This window comes from Nicotiana tabacum, chromosome 9 (genome assembly GCF_000715075.1).
Source record: "Nicotiana tabacum cultivar K326 chromosome 9, ASM71507v2, whole genome shotgun sequence".
In the NCBI taxonomy this organism is placed as follows: Eukaryota; Viridiplantae; Streptophyta; class Magnoliopsida; order Solanales; family Solanaceae; genus Nicotiana; species Nicotiana tabacum.
In genome coordinates, this window is record NC_134088.1 from 56,433,498 (window position 1) to 56,455,975 (window position 22,478).

The window sequence follows — 22,478 nt, forward strand, 5'->3', positions numbered from 1 at the left end:
TGCATCTGCGCCCCAGGTCTCGCACCTACGGGCTCGCAGATGCAATAGCCTTCTCGCCTTACGGTTCCAGTCCAATTCAACACTGCCCGCATCTCCGATCTCACATGCGCTTCTACGGTCTCGCACCTGCGATGAGATATCCACTGGTGCGATTATGACAGCTGAGTTCAACTTCAGCAATTCCTCAAATTTCCAAACTTATTCTGTTAATCTCCCGAAATCAACCCGAGGCCTTCGGGACCTCAACCAAACATTTCAACATAACCCACAACATCATACGAACGTAGACAAATCATCAAATCACTCGAAACAACATCAAAACACCAAATTACACTCAGATTCAAGCCTAAGAACTTCTAAACTTCTGAATTCCACAAACGATGTCGAAACCCGCTAAACCACGTCCGAATGACCTCATATTTTGCACACACGTCACAAATGACCCCATGAACCTACTCCAACTTTCGGAAATCCATTCCGACCCGGATATCAAATTTTCCACTGCCGAACGAAATCGCCAAATTTCCAACTTTTGCCAATTCAAGCCTAATTCCACTACGGAACTCCAAATCACATTCCGGACGCGCTCTTAAGTCCAAAATCACCTAACAAAGCTAATGGAACCATCAGAATTCAATTCCGAGATCGGTTACACATAAGTCAACATTCAGTTGACTTTTCTAACTTAAGCTTCTAAATAAGAGACTAAGTGTCTCAATCCCCTTCGAAACCACTCCGGACCCGAACCAACTAACCCCATATATCATTATATAGCCGAAAAGCACAAAAGGAAGTAGAAATGGAGAAAACGGGGCTATAACTCTTGAAACGACGGTCTAGGTCGTTACATCCTCCCACTCTTAAACAACCGTTCGTCCTCGAACGAGTCTAGAAACATACTTGGAGTCTCGAATAGGCGTGGATATCTGCTCCACATCTCCCGCTCAGTCTGTCAAGTGGCGTCCTCCATAGGCTGACCTCTCCACTGCACCTTCACCAAAGCTATGTCCTTTGACCTCAACTTCTGCACCTGCCGATCCAAAATGGCCACTGGCTCCACATCATAAGTCATATCACCCTCCAACTGAACCGTGCTGAAGTCTAAAACATTGGACGGATCGCCAACATACTTCCGGAGCATGGAAACATGAAAAATTAGATGCAAACTCGACAAGATGGGTGATAAGGCAAGCTTATAAGCCACCTCCCCTATCCTCTGAAGCACCTCAAAAGGCCCAATAAACCAGGGGCTTAACTTGCCCCTCTTCCCAAACCTCATAACACCCTTCATGGGTGGTACCTTCAGCAAAACCTTTTCCCCAACCATAAAAGACACATCACGGACCTTCCTGTCCGCGTAGCTCTTCTGCCTAGATTGCGCCGTGCGAAGCCGCTCCTGAATCAATTTCACCTTATCCAAGTCTGTACCCAAGAGCCTAGCCTCACCTGGCTCAAACCATCCTAATGGAGATCTACACATTCTCCCATATAAAGCCTCGTACGGAGCCATCTGAATGCTCGACTGATAACTGTTGTTATATGCAAACTCGACGAGCGGCAGAAACTGATCCCATTAACCCCCAAAGTCAATGACACAAGCGCGTAGCATGTCCTTCAATATCTGAGTGCGCTCGGAATGCCTATCCGTCTGAGGGTGAAAAGTTATGCTCAACTCAACCCGAGTATCCAACTCTAGTTGCACGGCCCTCCGAAATTGCGATGTAAACTGAGTGCCCCTATCTAAAATAATGGATACTAGGACACCATGTAGGCGAACAATATCTCGGATGTAAATCTCCGCCAACCACTCCGAAAAGTAAGTAGTACCAACTGGAATGAAGTGCGCGGACTTGGTCAGCCGATCCACGATAAACCAAATAGCATCGAACTTCCTCGAAGTCCGTGAGAGGCCAACTACGAAGTCCATGGTGATACGCTCCCACTTCCACTCTGGGATCTCTACCCTCTAAAGCAAGCCACCCGGTCTCTGATGTTCATACATAACCTACTGACAATTGAGACACCGAGCCACAAACCCAACTATATCCTTCTTTATCCGCCTCCACCAATAGTGTTGTCTTAAATACCGGTACATCTTCGCAACACCCAGATGGATGGAATACCACGAGCTGTGGGCCTCCTCAAGAATCAACGCTTGGAGCCCATCTACATTGGGCACACATATCCGGCCCTGCATTCTCAACACGCCATCATCACCAATAGTCACATCTCTAGCATCACCTCACTGAACCCTTTATGAAGAACGAGAAAGTGGGGGTCATCATAATGACTCTCCCTGACACGGTCATAAAGAGAAGACCTGGAGACCACATAAGCCAATACCCGACTCGTCTCCGAAATATCCAATCTGACAAGCTGGCCCACTAAGGCCTGAACAACCAATGCCAAGGGTCTCTTTGCTGCTGGGAGATATGCTAAACTCCACAAACTCTCCGCCCGGCGACTCAAAGTATCATCCGACCACATTGTCCTTCCCTGTATGGTACAAAATAGTTATATCATAGTCCTTGAGAAGCTCTAACCGTCTTCGCTGACGCAAATTAAGATCCTTCTGCTTAAATAGATGCTTCAAACTCCGGTGATCAGTATAAATCTCACAATGAACCCCATACAAATAATGATGCCAAATATTCAAGGGGTGTACAATGACTGCTAACTCAAGATCGTGGACAGGATAGTTCTTCTCATGGGTCTTCAACTGGCGCAAGGCATAGGCAATCACCCTACCCTCCTGCATCATAAAACATCCAATACCTACCCTCGAGGCATCATAATACACGGTGTAAGAACCTGAAGCTGATGGCAGAACTAACACTGGAGTTGTGATCAAAGCAGTCTTGAGCTTCTGAAAGCTCTCCTCCTACTCATCCGACCACTTGAATGGAGCACACTTTTGGGTCAATTTGGTCAAGGGCGATGCAATAGATGAAAATCCCTCCACAAAGCGACAGTAATAGTCCGCCAAACTAAGGAAGCTCCTAATCTCCGTGGCTGAGGACGGTCTAGGCCAACTCTGCACCGCCTCTATCTTATTCGGATCCACCTGAATACCCTCACTGGACAACACGTACCCCAAGAATGCTACTGAACCGAGCCAAAACCCACACTTGGAGAACTTTACATAAGGCTTCTCCACCCTCAATATCTGTAATACAATCCTCAGATGCTGAGCATGCTCCTCTTGTCTACGAGAGTACACCAGGATGTCATCAATGAATACAATAACTAATGAGTCCAAATGGGGTTGGAATACACTCTTCATCAAATGAATGAACGCCGCTGGGGCATTGGTCAGCCCAAAAGACATCACTAAGAACTCATAATGGCCATATCGGGTCCTGAAAGCTGTCTTAAGAATATCTGAATCCCAAATATTTAGGTGGTAATACCCGGACCTCAAATCAATCTTGGAGAACACCCTCGCTCCTTGAAGCTCGTCAAATAAATCATCAATACGAGGCAAAGGATACTATTTCTTGACTATGACCTTGTTCAACTGCCTATAATCAATGCAAATCCTCATGGAACCATCCTTGTTCTTTACAAATAGAATCGGTGCACCCCAAGGTGTCACACTAGGATGAATAAACCCCTTATAAAAGAGTTCCTGAAGCCGATCCTTCAACTCCGCCGGTGCCATACGATACGGTAGAATAGAAATGGACTGAGTGCCCAGCACCAAATCAATACCGAAGTCAATATCCCTGTCAGGCGGCATGCCCGGCAAGTCTGCAGGAAACACATCCGGAAACTCATGTACCACTGGAACAGAATCAATAGTAGGAGTCTATGCACTAACATCCCTCACAAATGCCAAATAAGTTAGGCAACCCTTCTCAACCATACGTTGAGCCTTCAAATATGAAATCACCCTACCAGGTACATAATCTATAGAACCGCTCCACTCAACCCTCGGATATCCCAGCATAGCCACTGTCACGGTCTTTGCGTGACAATCTAGAATAACATGACATGGAGATAACCAATCCATACCCAATATCACATCAAAGTCAACCATACTGGGCAGCAAAAGGTCCACTCGGGTCTCTAGACCCCCAATAGACACCACACATGACCGATACACGCGGTCCACAATAATAGTATCGCCTACCGGAGTAAATAATAGTATCACAATGAACAGATGAGACTAGAGACCCACGAGGCATATCGAGAAAATGAGCAAAATATGAGGAAATATATGAATAAGTGGAACCGGGGTCAAATAATATAGAGGCATCTCTGTGACAAACTGAGACAATACCTATAATCACAGCATCTGAAGCAATAGCATCTGGTCTAGCAACGAACCATCTCAATCTGCCGAGCAATGTCGACAACCTCATCAAAATTAGCACTAGACACCCTCTCTCTGGTCACAAGCAACCTCAGCTGAAAAGTGAGACCATCTATAAACCTCATGATCCTTTCCCTGTCTGTGGGAACCAACCAGATAGCATGACGGGCCAACTCCGAGAATCGCATCTCATAGTGCGTCACAGACATATCACCCTGGCGAAGCTGCTCAAATAATATGCGCAACTCCTCTTTGCGAAACTGAGGCACAAACTTCTCCAAAAAGACCACGGAGAACTGCTACCAAGTAAAGGGTGTTGCGCCAACAGGCCTAGGCCTCTCGTAAGTCTCCCACCATCTGAGTGCAGCCCCGTAAAACTGAAAAGTAGTGAATGAGATGCCACAAGTCTCCAGAATACCAGGTGTACGGAGTATCCTCTAACACCTGTCCAATCGTATGGATCTCTTTCTCTCTTTCTCCCAAACCTCTCCAACCTACGCTGATCATCCTCAGGCATAGTAGGAATCATATAGTCCTGAGCAGCTGCAACCGGCTGGGCTGGTGGTGCCTCCGGTGTCTGGAGTCCCTAAACAACCTGCTTGGGTGTGTGAGTGGCGGGAGTCTGAGTGCCTCCCCCGGCCTGAGAAGTGGCTGTGGCCATCAAGATAGAGACCTCCTGAGCAAGGCCGGTACATGTTGTCAGAATCTGAGCTAGGGCCTCCTGAAGGCTTGGAATCATAATAGGCACAGGTGGTGCCTGAGATGGTGCATCAACAACTAGAATCTGATCCTGATCTGGGGAAACTGGTGGATTTGTAGGTACTACCCCAGATGTTGTGCTGGCTGCACCTCTGCCCCTACCACGGCCTCGACCGCGGCTTCGGCTTCATGCGGCCCTGGCTGGTGGTACTGGTGGCTGGTACTCCTGACCGGTAGCACGAGTCTTCACCATCTGTGAGAGAATGGAACAACAACTGTTTAGTTACCAGAATCAAAATATTCACACGACAAGAATTCAAGATTGTGAGATTTCCTAAAGGTTTTGCAACCTCTCGAAGATAAGTACAGATGTCTCTCTACCGATCCGCAAGACTCTACTAAACCCGCTCATGACTCGTGAGACCTATGTAACCTAGTGCTCTGATACCAACTTGTCACGACCCTAAACTCCAACCTGTCATGATGGCGCCTATCCATGGTACTAGGCAAGCCAACTCCCACAATACTACAACAAATCATTCACAAATATGCCAAAAGGCGTCTTGTATAGCAGAATTTCATAAAAGAAACAAGAGTTGAACTCAAAATTAGAAATGCGGAATGAAAATCCCCAAACATTGGGGTGTCACTAAGTTATGAGCAACTACTAAACACTGGTCTGACAACAATAAGACTAACATAGTCTGGGAAAAATCCAAAATACAACTAAGGGGAGTTAACGAAGGAGAAAACAGGACTGTGATCGCCAGGCAACTACCTTGCTAATTCCAATGATCAACTACATGAATATCACCAGCCGCTACCGTGACCAAAAATGCCCGGATCTGCATACAAGGTGCAGGGAGTAACGTGAGTACACCAACTCGGTAAGTAACAAAAATAAATAAAGGCTGAGAAGTAGTGACGATCTAAATGCAAGTACCGTTCACATCACAAAAAATTAGTAAAGTGTGGCATGCATTGTAACCAGAGTTTAAGACAAATCAGCTTGTTTAAATCAAGTTCATGTAAATCAATTAGAATTATCTTTCAATAGTTCTCAAACAAAGACTCAAAGCAACTATGATCATGGATGATGAAATCATATACTGCCCCTCGGGCTAACATTACTAAGTCCTCCGAATCACTCAAATCTCACAATCACTCAAGCCTCACAATCACTCATGCCTCACAATCGCTCATGCCTCACAATCGCTCAGCACTCGACACTCACACTCTGTAGGTACCTGCACTCACTTGGGGTCTTCAGACTCTGAAGAGGCTCCTACAGTCCAAGTGCAATAATTTCCACGGACAACTCACGCGCTGTACGGACAACTCACGTGCTATAATATCATATCAGAATCCGCACAGACAACTCACGTGCTGAGGTACAATATCTCCCAAATAGGCACTCGGCCTCACTCATCATAAACCTCTCCAGTCTCTCGGGCTCTCAGAAATCAAAGAAATCAGCCCAAACAACATTAACATGATGCAACAAATAGAATAACAGAGACTGTGCTATGATGTAAGAATGCATGAACATGACTGAGTACGGGATATCAACTGAAGTAGTGAGCGGACAACAAGAAACGACCTCTAACGGTCCACACAATGCTGGCATAAAGCCTAGACATGGTATCTAGCATGATTTATAGTAAATCTTCTAAAGAACATAAAGAGCATATAGCTACAACAGGTTATTCAACTTTACAGTTACTACGGAACGGACCAAGTCACAATCCCCCAATAGTGCACGCCCACACGCCCATCACCTATCATGTGCGTCACCTCCAAATAGTCACATGACCCAAAAATCTAGGGTTTCTTACCCTTAGGACTAGATTTACAACAGTTACTTACCTCAATCCGCGCAAATCTCTACTCCGCAATTCCCTTGCCTCTCGAATCGGCCTTCGAGCTTCCCGAATCTAGCCACAAGCAGTACAATACCTTTAATATATTCTAAAGGAATCAATTCCACAAGAAAACTACTAAATTAGACTCAAACCCCGAAATTAACTCAAACTCGGCCTCCGGGCCCATGTCTCGAAATCCGAAAACAGTCATAAAACCCGAAAGCCCATTCACTCACGAGTCTAACCATATGAAATTCATCAAAATTCGACATCATTTGATCCATCATATCCTCAAATTATACTCTCTAAAATCCCAAGCCCTAACCCCGTATTTCACTTCAAAACTCCTACTAATTAAATGATGAACAAAACCATAGATTCACAAAATTTATACCATTATGGGTTAGAATCACTTACCCCAATGTTGCTCCTTGAAAACCTTCGAAAAATCGCCTCTCTCCCGAGTTTCTCAAGTCCAAAATTGAAAATGAAAGACAAAACCTCGAGCTGGAGCTTTTCTGCCCAGCAATATCGCACTTGCGGCCCCTTTTCCGATTCTGCGATGCCGCACCTACGGAATTTCCATCGCAGGTGCGGAACTCACTTAAGATCCCAGGTTCCGCATCTGCGGGCAACCTTTCGCACCTCCGCATAACCCTCTGCATCTGCGAAGCCAGTCATTTTCGTCCCTTCCACATCTGCGCCCCAGGTCTCGCACCTGCGGGCTCGCAGATGTGATAGTCTTCTCGCACCTGCAGTTCTAGTCCAATTCAACACTGCCCGCATCTGAGACCTCACATGCGCTTTTGCGGTCTCGCACCTGCGATGAGACATCCACAGGTGCGATTATGACAGCTGAGTTCAACTTTAGCAATTCCTCAAATTTCCAAACTTGTTCCGTTATTCACCCGAAATCAACCCGAGGCCCTCGGGACCTCAATCAAACATTCCAACATAACCCACAACATCATACGACCTTAGACAAATCATCAAATCACTCGAAACAACATCAAAACACCAAATTACACTCGGATTCAAGCCTAAGGACTTTTAAACTTCTAAATTCCACAAACGATGCTGAAACCCACTAAACCACGTCCAAATGACCTTAAAGTGTTCCACACATGTAACAAATGACACCATGAACCTACACCAATTTCTGTAAATCCATTCCGACCCCGATATCAAATTTTCCACTACCGACCGAAATTGCCAAATTTCCAACTTACGCCAATTCAAGCCTAATTCAACTACGGACCTCCAAATCACATTCCAGATGCCCTCCTAAGTCCAAAATCACCTAACGAAGCTAATGGAACTATCAAAATACAATTCCGTGATCGTTTACACATAAGTCAACATCCAATTGACTAGTCTAACTTAAGCTTCTGAATAAGAGACTAAGTGTTTCAATCCACTCCGAAACCACTCTGGACCCAAACCAACTAACCTGATATATCATAATATAGTTGAAAAGCACAAAAGGAAGCAGAAATAGGGAAAAGGGGGCTATAACTCTCAAAATGACCGGTCGGGTCGTTACAGAGAGATACCAACAGGCTAACACAAGGACACAAAATAAGTAAGTCAGGTAGTTCCTAAGAGATATTCATGTGTATTACCCTCACTAATCTCACTAGCAGCTTTATCATTGGTTGTAGTCATGTTCTCAATCATATATACACTTAATAGATATTCACACATAGACTACAACTCTACTTGTTACTAATTGTATGGGTTAACAGTCTATTTCAGGGTTCTTAAGAGACAGGGACATGCAAATACACTTGGTTACCAAGTGACAAAACCTCTAAAGAGATCTTTCATTTTATCTAGGTTGGTTAGGAGTCAGATATACAGTCATACACTCAAACAGACAGGCAAACATAAAAGGACACTTCTAAGTCTATGGGTAAACGGTAGTAACTTAGCATGTTTCAATCATGTAGAAGTACGGTCACAAACATGATATACAAACAGTAGTTCTCTTCTGAAACAGGGATGACTATAGGACTTCTAACATATGGTATTCAGATATGTACATGTCACATTCTACTCGGGCTACAATATTATGACATGATTGAGCACCAAACAATATGGATTATATTAACATCATACTGATTCAGAATAATGATAGTCTTATACTAAGTAAGTATGGTTCTGTTTCCCTTATGAGAACATGGGAATGAGTGTGAGGGCATAAACATAAGAAAAAGTTTGTTTTAGGATAGGCACAGGTACATGACTACAACATGGAAGATTATTAAAGAGCATAGCATTATATCAACATGATAATCACATGCGTTCAGAACAATAGACTTGTTTCAAACTAAGTATACTGTCACGACCCAAACCGATGGGCCGCGACGGGCACCCAGTACCTTACTCAACCGAGTACCAACGTAACGTATCTTTCTTATTACATAATCATGGGTAAGTGGGCTAGAAGTGGCATCATGAGATAACCAGAGTAAACACGAGGGAATACCCTACATAGAACGACCCAACCTGATATAGAAACTCATACCTATGACATACGGGCCTATAAGGCTAACGTGATCCTTTATATACTTAAAACATAGGCCAACAAGGCCATACAAGTATCCGTATACATGACATCTGTCTACAAGCCTCTAAGAGTACATAAATATCATAAAGGTCGGGACAGGGCCCCGCCATACCAATCAATATATGTCCTAATCATACTGACTAAATAAGCAACTCCAGAGCAAATGGAGTGCACCAACATCTTCCGCTGAGCTGATAGCCTACTTGGAGGACTCTCGACATGTCTATCGGGACCTGTATGTATGAAACGCAGCATCCCCAGGTAAAAGGGACATCAGTACAAATAATGTACCGACTATGTAAGGAATGAAAAGCAGTAAATAAAAGACATAGAGAAACATTGAGTAAAAGACTCAACATGTAAGTCTGAATAGCTATGTGAATCATTTCATATTTATAATGTCATGCATAAGCGTATAAATGTCAGACCATGCATAGGTATATGCATTCATAACATCATCAAACCTGTGAGGGCATCCCATCATATCATCTCGGCCATTGTGGGTAAATCATCAACGTATACTAGCTGATCAGGTAGTGGTGCGTATATAACGCCGTAACCTTTTTTCCATATTCCATATACATATAATGTACGCGTATATAATGCGATCTGGTCATGGGTCAATGTACATGTATAAATGCATGAAATGCATAAGAAATACATTAATAAGATTTTTCGGAACGTTATAAGACCATTATACCTTTAATTAATGTCATGAAGTAAACTTTATCAACTTACATATTTTCTAAGACCCATGAACAGATGATAGAACAATAGAACACATGGGGAATCAAGAACATAGGTACCTCTAGTATTTCTATGAATAGAGTCATTTATGGAAGTTGTGCATTTGCTTGTTTCATTTATATCGTATGGATCATGCCAAAAAGAAAGAAGGGATAGTCTTAACACACCTTAGCCGATTCTCTTGACAATCCCTTTAACACACGTTAATTGCAACAAAACACGTGATGGCAAAATTGCACCATACTCCCTTATAATTGCAAAATCTCACGTTGCTTAAGATGCTATGAAATTTCGTATAAATCTCTTGCTGAAACTATTCACGTTGCTATGAAGATAGATACATCTCTCTTTTGTGAATTGATCATATTCTTGTATGAACTTTGTAGCAAATTACGTTGCTAACAATTTGAATGAGTTTCCTGAAGCATTCTTTGACATGTAGAGATTCAAAAATTAATTAGAGAGGTTCTCTTAACCTTTGGGAGTGGGCCACACATTAGTGATGACTCAGCCAAACTTTTCTATACATGTGCCACCTTTGTTACATGAGTAAAGAGTCACTAATTGGCTAAAGACTTTGCTGCCACGTTAAAGTTCCATAGGCTTGTCCAAAGATTTTAACTAATTATCCATTAATTTCTTAATCAACTTGTTAATCCCCCACTAATCTAATAATTAACCAATTACCCACATAATTAAGAATTATCTCAAATTACATAAAATACTACTCACTTTTAACATACCTTATACACCTCACTATCATAGTCATGTGGTACCTTGTATGACACAAATCCATAAATACCGGGTAATATAGCTTAGATCGTATTTTATCCCAAAATTAATCTTCGACGAAACTCATTTTCTTCGATTTGCTTACCCTCTCACCTTCATGAATTTACTCATCACTTGTTTGAAATAGCATAATGCTTATAATCTCAAAATAATCTCATCCCCGATCTTACGTCGATTAACTTACGACGAAACTTTAACGTACGAAAATGCGGGACGTAACATCTCATTTCCGAGCTTATATCAATTTACTTATGGCGTACTTTCACATACGAAAACATAGGGCGTAACATATACAAAACTCTAATAGCAGGATAATGAGTCTACTCATAGAGGTTTAGTAGACTAGTCCTCACAGGATGAAGTTCTACTTTAACATGATCAATTCAAGAGATGATACACAAATACAACAACTAAAATTCTTAATCAAATTTTGTTTCTTAACCAAATTCTTAAAAATATCAATCTAAACATGCTTGGTATAAGTTAACAGCAGCAGTCGGAGTTCATATAAGGTTAATCCGCCCCCAAACCGTTAAACCGATAATTATAAAATCTCAATTCGTTACCCATCCATTACCCCGATAATCCAATACCAATAAGCCAATAAGCCATCAGTTCGGTTCGGTTAGTTTTAAACAGCCCTACACGAGACCTCTTGGCCCCCTATCATCTCTATCATGGTCTCACATACCCTCCAGTCTCCTTGCAATCTCAACCACCTGCCGATATGGAGTATCTCACTCCAACTCGCTGGCCATGTTATATATAATACTCTGGTTGAGCCCCTCGATAAATCGACGGACTCGCTCCCTGACTGTGGCAACCAAGGATGGTGCATGCCTGGACAAATCACTAAATCAGACAGCATACTTCGACACTGACATAGTACCCTGGCGCAGCCGCTCAAACTCCGCGCCCCAAGAATTCTTAAAGGTATGAGGAACAAACTCTCTCAAGAAAAACTCTAAAAATCGATCCTATGTAAGTGAAGTTGCCTCAGTTGGGCTACCCACCTCGTTCGCCCGCCACCACTGTTATGCCGCTTTCTTCAGCTAGAATGTAGTAAAGGTAACCCCACTTGTTTCCATAATGCCCATAGAGCGGAGAATGTGGTTACTCTCCTCAAGAAAACCATGTGCATCCTCTGAAGCCAAATAACTTAAAATATGAGGGTGCTACTTCTTGAACCTCTCGAGCCTAAGTTGTGCCTCCTCAGATGCTACTACTCTAATCACGGGTTGAACTGGAGCAATAGGCTGTATCGGTATAACCTCTGGGACCTGATCAACCTTGACCCGTTGCTCGGGGGTGCAGGCCGTGGGAGTCTGTGCTCCTTCCCTACCCTGGGATGTGGTTGGTGCAACTGGGATGAACCCCTCCTGAGCTAAGGTGATGAGCATGCTTAGGAACTGTGCGAGGGTCTCCTGAAGTATTGGGCCAGCAATAGGCACCTCGGGTGTCTGTCCCCCGACTGGAGTTACTGGTGGCTCTTCTGTCGCAACTTGGGCAGGTGCTCTCCCCGTCCTCAGCCTCTGCACCGGCCCCGGCCTCTCACGGCTCTAGTAGGGGGTACGGGTGTCTGATCGTCGAATCCAGCGATGCGTGTCCTCACCATATGAGAGAATAGAAAGTTAAAGATTTAGTTTTCGAAATCAATTAACTCGCACGATAAGGAATTACAAAAGTGAAGTTTTCCTAACAGTTATGTAGCCTCTCGAAGAAAAGTACAGACGTCTCCGTACCGATCCGCAAGATTCTACTAAACATGCTTATGACTCATAACACCTATGAACCTATAATACCAACTTGTCACGACCCCATTTTCCCTCCGTAGGATGTCGGGATAGCACGTAGTCTCTACGACTGGGTAAGCCTAATAATAATAAAAACTGAACAGCTATGAATTAACAGATTGCGGAAAATAACTGAACAATAGATCAAAACCTTCTGAACACCGAATCTTACACTACACACTCCAAAACCGGTGGAACTGAGTCATAAGCTCTAAAAAGTATAACAAGAGTAACTACTACATCACTGTCTGAAAGTAATTACAATACTAAATGGGGATAAAGGAAGGTGACTCCGAGGCCTACGCACGTCGAGCAAGCATACCTTGAAGTCTCTGATAAAACAGCTAACATGAATCTTTAACTACCGATACGAGAAGACATACCTAGATCTGCACAAAAAGATGTGCAGAAGCATAGTATGAGTACACCACAACGGTACCCAGTAAGTATCAATCCTAACCTCAGTAGAGTAGTGACGAGGCCAGGTCAAGACACCTACTAGGATATGAAATAGGCAGTGTAAAAATGAAATATGGATAAGTAACGGAGAGTGAAGAATAACTAATACAGAACAAGATAAGAGCAAGAACTAGTACCAGAAATTAACAATAGAAATAACTTAAAAGAAGCAACTAAAGTGCCACAATGATCATGTACAGACTACAACTGCTAGAATAGTAAATAATGAAGCAACCAGAAATATTCCTTCCACAACACTTTGCAACGTGAAACAAACAGCAAAAAACACATCGAGGTACTGCCTCGTGTAAAATGAAATCAACCGATGTACCGCCTCATATAATCAAGAATCATAACCGAGGTATCGCCTCGTATTCACATTTCTTAATTTCAATCACAATATTTCCTTATATCGTCGCGTTAGCCTTACATTTGAATATAGGTTTTTGAAAATAATTTTTTCGAAATAGCTACACACGCTTTAACCCACCTTATGACGCCGTGTGTCTCCACGTAGTTCCCCTACAAGCAATATGCACATAAGTCCCACCTTCACAGTAAAAAGAGATAATATTCAACAATGAGTCTCAAATAAAGGAAATCAACAAGTAAAGGGATAACATGAACAATTACTTCAACAATGATAATTAACAATAAAGAAATAGCATGTAACATTAGGAGACAACTAGTTCAAATAAAGCATGGGAGAAATTTAGCAAGTAGGATGTAGCACAATTACTAAACAAGTCAACTAAGATAATTAAGGATAATTTGACTATGAAGTTTAGAACATAATAAGGCATTTCAATTTAAGCATGGAAATAGTCTAAGCAGCCTAAACCGGTCAAATACTACGCACAACCCGTGTACTCACTCGTCACCTTGCGTACACGAATTTTACTTAGCACAATTGAATCAAACAATACCAATCCTAAGGGGTAGTTTTCCCACACGAAGTTAGGCAAGACACTTACCTAAATTAGGCCAATTCAACACTAAGAAATAGTTTTTCCCTTACAATCCGCCTCCACACGGCTCAAATCTAACCAAAATTGACTTAATATCATCAAACAATGCTAGGGAATTCAATTGCAATAGATAAAGTTAAAGATTTTTTACACTTTTCCCAAAAAGTCAACAAAATTCAACTCGGGGTCCGCCCGGTCAAAACTCGGGTCCAATGGTAGATTCCTTCTACCCATGACCCCACGAGTTCATATATGTGGTTACTTTCAAACTCCGAGTCCAAATCGACTCTCAAAACGCAATTTCTTATTTTTCAAAAACTTGACAAAGTTTCATAAATATCTACTTTGATTCATATGATTTTGATGTTAAAATCTAATATATGTTGATGGAATATGATTAGAATTAGATTAGAATCACTTACCCAAGGTTTGTAGGTGAAACTCCCCTCTCCAAATCGCCTCCTACCGAGTCTAGGGTTCAAAAATCACTTCCCTCAACTATTTGTCCAGTCGCAAATATCGCATTTGCGACCTGGGGTAGCCCAAACACGGGGTGCCCGACAGGTGCTCAACCGAGTAAACCGGCTGAGCAAGCCTGTTAGATTTTATTCTACCCAAACTTATTCATGAAATAAGATTAAGAGTGATTCTTCTCAAACCAAATGTTTGTACTCAAACCAAATGTTTGTACTCCATTAATCAAACGCTGAGAAGATTTCATTAACAACTTCCCTTTCATTTCCATTAGCAGCTTCATTCATAATTTTCAAAATATTATGAGTTTATAGAATTAATCGAAAAACATATTTGCCAAATAGCAACATTTCTAGTTCAATTCCCAACATCATACACCACCCCACAACCTGTCTACGGAGCCTCTAAGTATGACAGAAGAATAGTATGGAAGTGTCGGCAACAAGGCCCCGGCTATACCTCAAGACACAAAGTGTAACATCAAGTGACATCGGGCCCGGAATAGAGTAGGGCTCGCCAAAACCTGCTGAATAGGGAGTAACTGCTAACGAGGGCCAAAGTTGCACCGCTGATGAATCGCCTGCATCCATTGAAGATGAAGCACGCCCGGCAAAAGGGACGTTAGTACATATGGAATAGTACTAGTATGTAAAGCTAACTATCCTCTTTCATAATAGAATGCCAATGTAAGAAGGGAAAATCCATAGAAACAACAAGTCACAATCAATGATATTCAAATGCCAAGTGGAAACATAATAATTTCCAAAATATGAAGATAACACTTTGAAGTGATAATCAAATTATGATGATAATATTATTTTTTATTTTGGAGATCTTTAGCACCGATATACCAGTGTTCGCAATACCACTGTTCACAATACCAATGTTCACATTACCAATCCCACCGTACTTTTAGCACGGAATCTGATCACGACCCAATCGATTAGAGACTTCAACCACAATCACTATCAATACCAATACCACCGTGATTTTAGCACGGAGTCCTATCACGACCCGATCGGCTAGGCTATCTCCTTAGAGACATCAACCACAATTAATATCAATACCAATACCACTGTAATTTTAGCACGGAGTCCGATCACGACCCGATCGACTAGGCTATCTCCTTAGAGACATCAACCACAATTAATATCAATTACAATACCACCGTAATTTTAGCATGGAGTCCGATCACAACCCGATCGGCTAGGCTATCTTATTTGAAGACATCAACCAAATTCACAATTTCAATTACGATTTCCAGCACAGTCACCACCATGTGTGCGGCATGGTGTCCGATCACGACCCGATCGGCTAGGCTGTCTTATTTGAGACATCAACCTTTTTATACCAATCAATCTCATCTCAATTAAGGAAAATAATTTTATCACATCAATATCATCCCAAATAAGGGAAATAATTCACAAACATAGCATAGGTGCAAATGTATTTACCTCATCATATTTCACATTGTATAAATCTCCACTAGTATTTTCAACCAATAACAACAATAATATTTCCTTAGCTCTTTTGGCCATTCACAAGATTCTTTATTCAAGGTACGGTGGCCATATTTGATATTTCACACTTTTATTTCTTTCCTCTCATGTATCATCATCATAAATATCAACATACATATAATATTTCGGAAATCACAACTTTAAGTTCATTAGAAATGAACAATTTAAGCACAATAGATTTCTTTCCGAGTAATCGAGTAAAATAATTGGTAATTGATGCGCAAGTTAAAGTCATCAACAAATAACGCACCATTTATTCTTGACATATTTCCCCCCACAAAGGGCAATACACAATTTTCACTCACGAATATGTAAGAACGAAAAACATATTGAAAATGCTCACAAATCATAGCGTTTGTTAAAGCAGCTGCCACATATGAGCATGACTTTAGTTCATAAGCTTTTAGGCAATTCTATTTTCGATATCAATTTTGGAACAGTTGAATCAAAGCTCGTTTCATAATATTTCTCACATCATCTTATTTCATTGGCACCATTGGCCACAAGTATAACTTTCACTCTTGGCACATTGGCCACACTTTATATTCCCAATTCACTTATTTCACTTCCAACCATCTTTATAGATTATCAACAATAAGACATTTTCAATCAAAACTTTAGGTACACATATGAGCAATTAAGAGTCTTAAGCATATTGAGATTCTCTCACACAATTTAGCATCATAGCCTTCATTTGAAACATGTGTCAAAGACATAATATTTTAATACACATATCATTCTTGAACACATTCCTAAAGGATAACATAATGTGATAGGATTATTCATAACACGTTTTGAATACATAGTTCTCGGCACTTTTCTTATTCGGGATAATCGAATTTATTGGGAACATCTCGGAACATAGAATAAGGAACTTGAGACAACCATATTTGAAACCTATGGGAACATCATGGAATTCAATTCTAAAAGAGTAGTTTAGCCAACATACCTTGATGGAGCTCATTAGCGATATTAAAACCACCCACTACTCTTATAACTTCAATCTACATCAACATAAATTAATTGGACCAACATTAGTAAATATTTCCAGGTTTTTGGTAATTTTGTCATTTTATCAAACACCTAGTGTGCATAGTATTCAACTACCTCTAGTAATGGTGTTTCTTCATCCAATAATACCTACTTACCATCATCAAAAGATACTACAACATCCTTTGTCCACTAACTACCTTCTTAGCACCATTATAATCATCAATGAACTCACATCTATCAAATTTCATTAATTAGCTCATTACAAAATATCTACAACACCCAATAATCTAGTTTAAGTATTTATGGCTTCCAATCAGCATCTCATAAGTGCTAATACTTATTCCTTGCTCATTTATTCACTAACAATCCATGCATGTAGGTTTAAGGCTGAAAGATTATCTCTTGTAGACAAAATCTTGAAAGTCAACTTTTGGGGTGTTCTTGAGATTTTGAAGAAATCCTATGGAATCCAATCAAAACCTTGTTGTAACTAGTGATTGAGAAGTGAAATCATCATAAAAACACACTTAGAAACTCACCTTAAGTGTGTATTGGAAGCCTTGGCAAGATGGGTGATGGAGAGAAACGCCCTAGTCTTTAAATCCATTTATTTTTCTCTCTCCCCGCTCAGGTATTAATAGGCCCAGGTACAATATTTTTCCACTGGTACTATCCCTGTGCTATAAGATTTTAGCTCACTGGTTTGCTAAAATCAGGTACAGTATTATCCACTAGTGCTATCCCTATGCTATTAGGCTTTAGCTCACTGGTTTGCTAAAATCTTCTACTTCCCTCATGTGCTATGTTGTGCTATGGGGAGATACCTCACTGTATTTTCTTTAGTCTTATTGCTTTGAAACTAACATCCAAAGGTTCCCCATTATTACAACACTCAAAGATTTAAAATTATTATTCCCAAGTATCCAAATAACTTTATTTACTCCAGTAATTCTCATGTGGTTCGGGTCTAAATTAAATTGTATTTCTAAGCTCGAAATCAATCGAATTAGCAATAGAAATTCAAGGGGCCTTACACATTAGCCTACCTCAGCACCACAAACCTTGAGTTCTTGGAAATTTATTTTAGGGGGCCTTGCATTTTCCCTCGCATAGGATCATTCATCCTCGAATGAGAAGTAGAGCTCGTCATAGAACACTTAACATAACTCGTTTCTTCTTCCACACATCTTAAGCTCCCAAATTTGACTAACTCCCAAATTTTTCAGAAATTTTGGCAGAGTCTCCTTTGCAATTGGGCCTTACCACCTGCTAGAGGACCACCAAAATAACTCCTAACAACACATCCACAACTCAACAAAGTATCACGATATATATCAACAACACTAATCTCAACATTACAGACATTATGTTATCAAGAGTGATATTTGGACATGAACTGCATAATTTGAAATCATAACACCTAGGAAGTACCTTTCAAATCAAAACCAATTGCTACACAATCAAGCGAAAATAGTTTCTTTCCATGACACTTTCGGCCTTCAAGGTGACCTTCTCGACTTACAGACTTTGCCATAACACATTGACGTAGGCAATCCCAACTTCCAAACTTATCAAACAAAGATGACAATTAGGTACCTCTCATAAGCTAAATATCCATTAACTTGACCTTTAATAACCTATACCAGAGCGATATACAAAGGATTTCAAATTACTTCCTTAGATATAGACACGTGTAACACCGGGTACACAAAGGACAATAATAGGGAAATATCATACTCATAGTTTGGCCTATTTCGTTCAATCTTTCATAAGTCCTAATGTGAATACACATACTTTACCTTCCTTAACAATTCACCCAATATATTCATAGAGAAAATCTTGAGAATAACTCGTTTACTTTCTTCAACTCTAAATCCCTATGCCGAACACACAAGCTAAACATTTGGCGACCTCCAACAATTACTCTAAGATGTGCTAGCATGAATATTACCATAAAACTTCCTATCCAATATATTTGATCACATGATGATGCTTCTTCTTTGACATGTCTGACCCTTCAACCCTCATAGGTTACTATAAATAGGAACAATGAGGTCCGAGATTGGGCTGGAATGTTTTTTCAAGAATCCATCAATGTGCTGCGCAGATCATTTCAGGAGGTTATATCCTAAGAGACATGAAGGTTACTACCAATAACACTGACATGGCTAATCATTGTGTCATTCATGGATTCTACAAATGAGGCATAGAGTTGCCTAGTAGGCATTGATAATGTAGGGACCATGTTCATGATTCTGTGATTTAAAAGAAATGAGTCATTTTAGACATGTGACATATGGGAGGCATGGTCGGGAGGATAAAGATATTAGCGTCAGTTATTCTTGGAAGACTATGAGTCATAAAAAGGACAACAACAATTGTTTCATTCCATATGTGCCTTGTTCGGAAATAGAAGACCTCAAGAGAAATATCCAAGTACGTGACACCAGTCTCCTCTTGGAATGTAAGAAAAATCAGTTTAACTCGAAATGATAATATTCTAGCACCCTGAATATGATATGGGTTTCAAAATACATGAAGTTGCATTATGATCTTAACATTAACTAACACAAGGAATAGATAAGCCACAACCCATGAGGATGAAAAATGAAGTTGAACACTTGTGAGATTATTATCATTCTAACGACTTAACCCTTCGCAATAGTTGATCCTATATGAGAGGACTATAGATACAGAAAACTTGTCTTTCAAATCAATATACTCATGATATGTGCCAAAATCTGGAAGCATCTAATTTCAACCTTTCACAAGTGAAACCACATAGCTAGGACATCTAAATATTTGTATGAAATCGTGTATTGGTTAGATAGAAGGAACACTTTGCTGTGAGCTAGATATATTTTTGCCATAACAACTCTCAAAATGCAATACTAGGCCACTTCATGGGCAACTACAATGCTAGGAACAATGTGAGTTACTCACCGAGACATGATCTAAGTGGACATGAAAGTCATGCTGAGATGAGCGAACCATAAGATCTTCCCGTGATGAATTTGTGAAAATCTCAAATTTCCCAAAAACTTTATGCGGACAAGTGACCCTTTTAATTGACAGCTACAAATATGATAGGTGCTAATATATGCTCTTATGTTACTAGACGGTGAAAAGGATTCATGATAATAGATACAAAGGAACAAAGTGACTGTTCAAACCATAGGTGCCATATACACCGGAGAGAAGAAGATTGGCTCAAGAAGGATCTCAACACTAGACTGCTTTACATTGGATTTGAAACCACATAGGTAAATTTTATGACAGTGCATGCGTAAGCAAACGTGAGCAGATGTTATCCATTTAAATCAAAAGGTTATGTAAGAAATTCATCAGGTATAGTCCCTTATTGAGAATTTAGGGAAGCAGTGGGAAGTATTAACCTAGGGTTATAACTCATTCCAAGGAAATCATTATAGCACTCAATTTCTCAAGAGGTTGTAAATAAGAGAATTTGTGATAATGTGGCTTCATGAATTAGGCGTCTCGTTCAAAGAGTAAGTACATGCAATATTTTGTGATTCAACATTTTGGTTAAGACCATATTTATGTAATCCTCTTCAATATGGATGTACATATATAACAAGAAAAATAATGCGGTGTTCATAAAGATGTGCTAAGGAGTGACTTACTTTATGACTTTAGATGGACAGGGCAATACCTTAATTGATGTCCCTCTATTCCACATCCAAAACATACAGTAGTACCATAGTGACACACCCCCGAATGATATCTCATACACTTTACACAACGAGGATGGGGTCCGCTAAACTGACTCACCCCACTAACCTAATATTTATCATTTTTGCATACATCATAAGCATTCCCCTTAGTCTTCCTCCAAGCCTTCATGGCGGGAGTAACAATATCTGCAACGGCTCGTTGTATAGACCTTTGGAATTTCCCAAAACTACCACCCCTAACACACTTATGAGCATACTCACAACATTTATTCTTCTTGTGTCCCCTCTTTCCACAACCATAACATATTTCAAAAATCATCCAACATAAACTCGAGTGGCTATTATTTCATATCAAACATTCCGTCTTATTGGTACAAACACCCCTCTTTCATTTCTTATGTTCTCTCACCACATGATCTAGTAGCGTGGAGACATTACTAGGAACATGTACACTTCCCCTATCAACCGGTACTTTCATTTCCTCCTCGCTGCCTCGAACCCGTGGGTTACTCATATAAAAAGTGATACATGACGAGGAAATTAGCTTTCTATCTTGAGCTCTATCGCACGATATGGAGTATCAAATAAGTGTGAAATTCCTAAATGTCCGAGTAGCCTCCCCATTATAGATGTGGTTGACAACACACCGATAAGAAGGACTCTACTAGACACGACTCTGAGATATCCTAGGACACTTTAAAAACCTTAGGCTATGATACCAAGTTTGTCATGCCCCAAACACGGGGAGCGCGACCGATGCTCAACCGAGTAAACCCGGTTGAGGAAGCCTGTTAGATTTCATTCTACCCAAACTTATTCAAGAAATAAGGGGAGATGTACTCCATTAATCAAACATTGAGAAGATTTGATTAACAACTTCCCTTTCAGTTCCATTAGCAGCTTCATTCATAATTTCTAAAATATTACGAGTTTATAGAATTAATCGAAAAACATATTTGCCAAATAGCAACATTTCTAGTTGAATTACCAACATCATACACCACCCACAACCTGTCTATGGAGCCTCTAAGTATGACAGAAGAATAGTATGGAAGTGCCGGCAACAAGGCCCCGGCTATACCTCAAGACACAAAGTGTAACATCAAGTGACATCGGGCCCGGAATAGAGTAGGCTCGCCAAAACCTGCTGAATAGGGAGTAACTACTAATGAGGGCCAAAGTTGCACCGCTGATGAATCGCCTGCATCCATTGAAGATGAAGTGCGCCCAGCAAAAGGGACGTTAGTACATATGGAATAGTACTAGTATGTAAAGCTAACTGTCCTCTTTCATAATAGAATACCAATGTAAGAAGGGAAATCCATAGAAACAATCACAATCAATGATATTCAAATGCCAAATTAAAACATAATAATTTCCAAAATAGGAGGATAACACTGTGAAGTGATAATCAAATTGTGATGATAATATTATTTTTGGTTGGAAGATCCTTAGAACCGATATACCACGGTTCGCAATAACAATGTTCACAATACCAATGCTAATAATACCAATGTTCACAATACCAATACCACCGTACTTTTAGCACGGAGTCCGATCACGACCCGATCGGCTAGGCCATCTCACTAGAG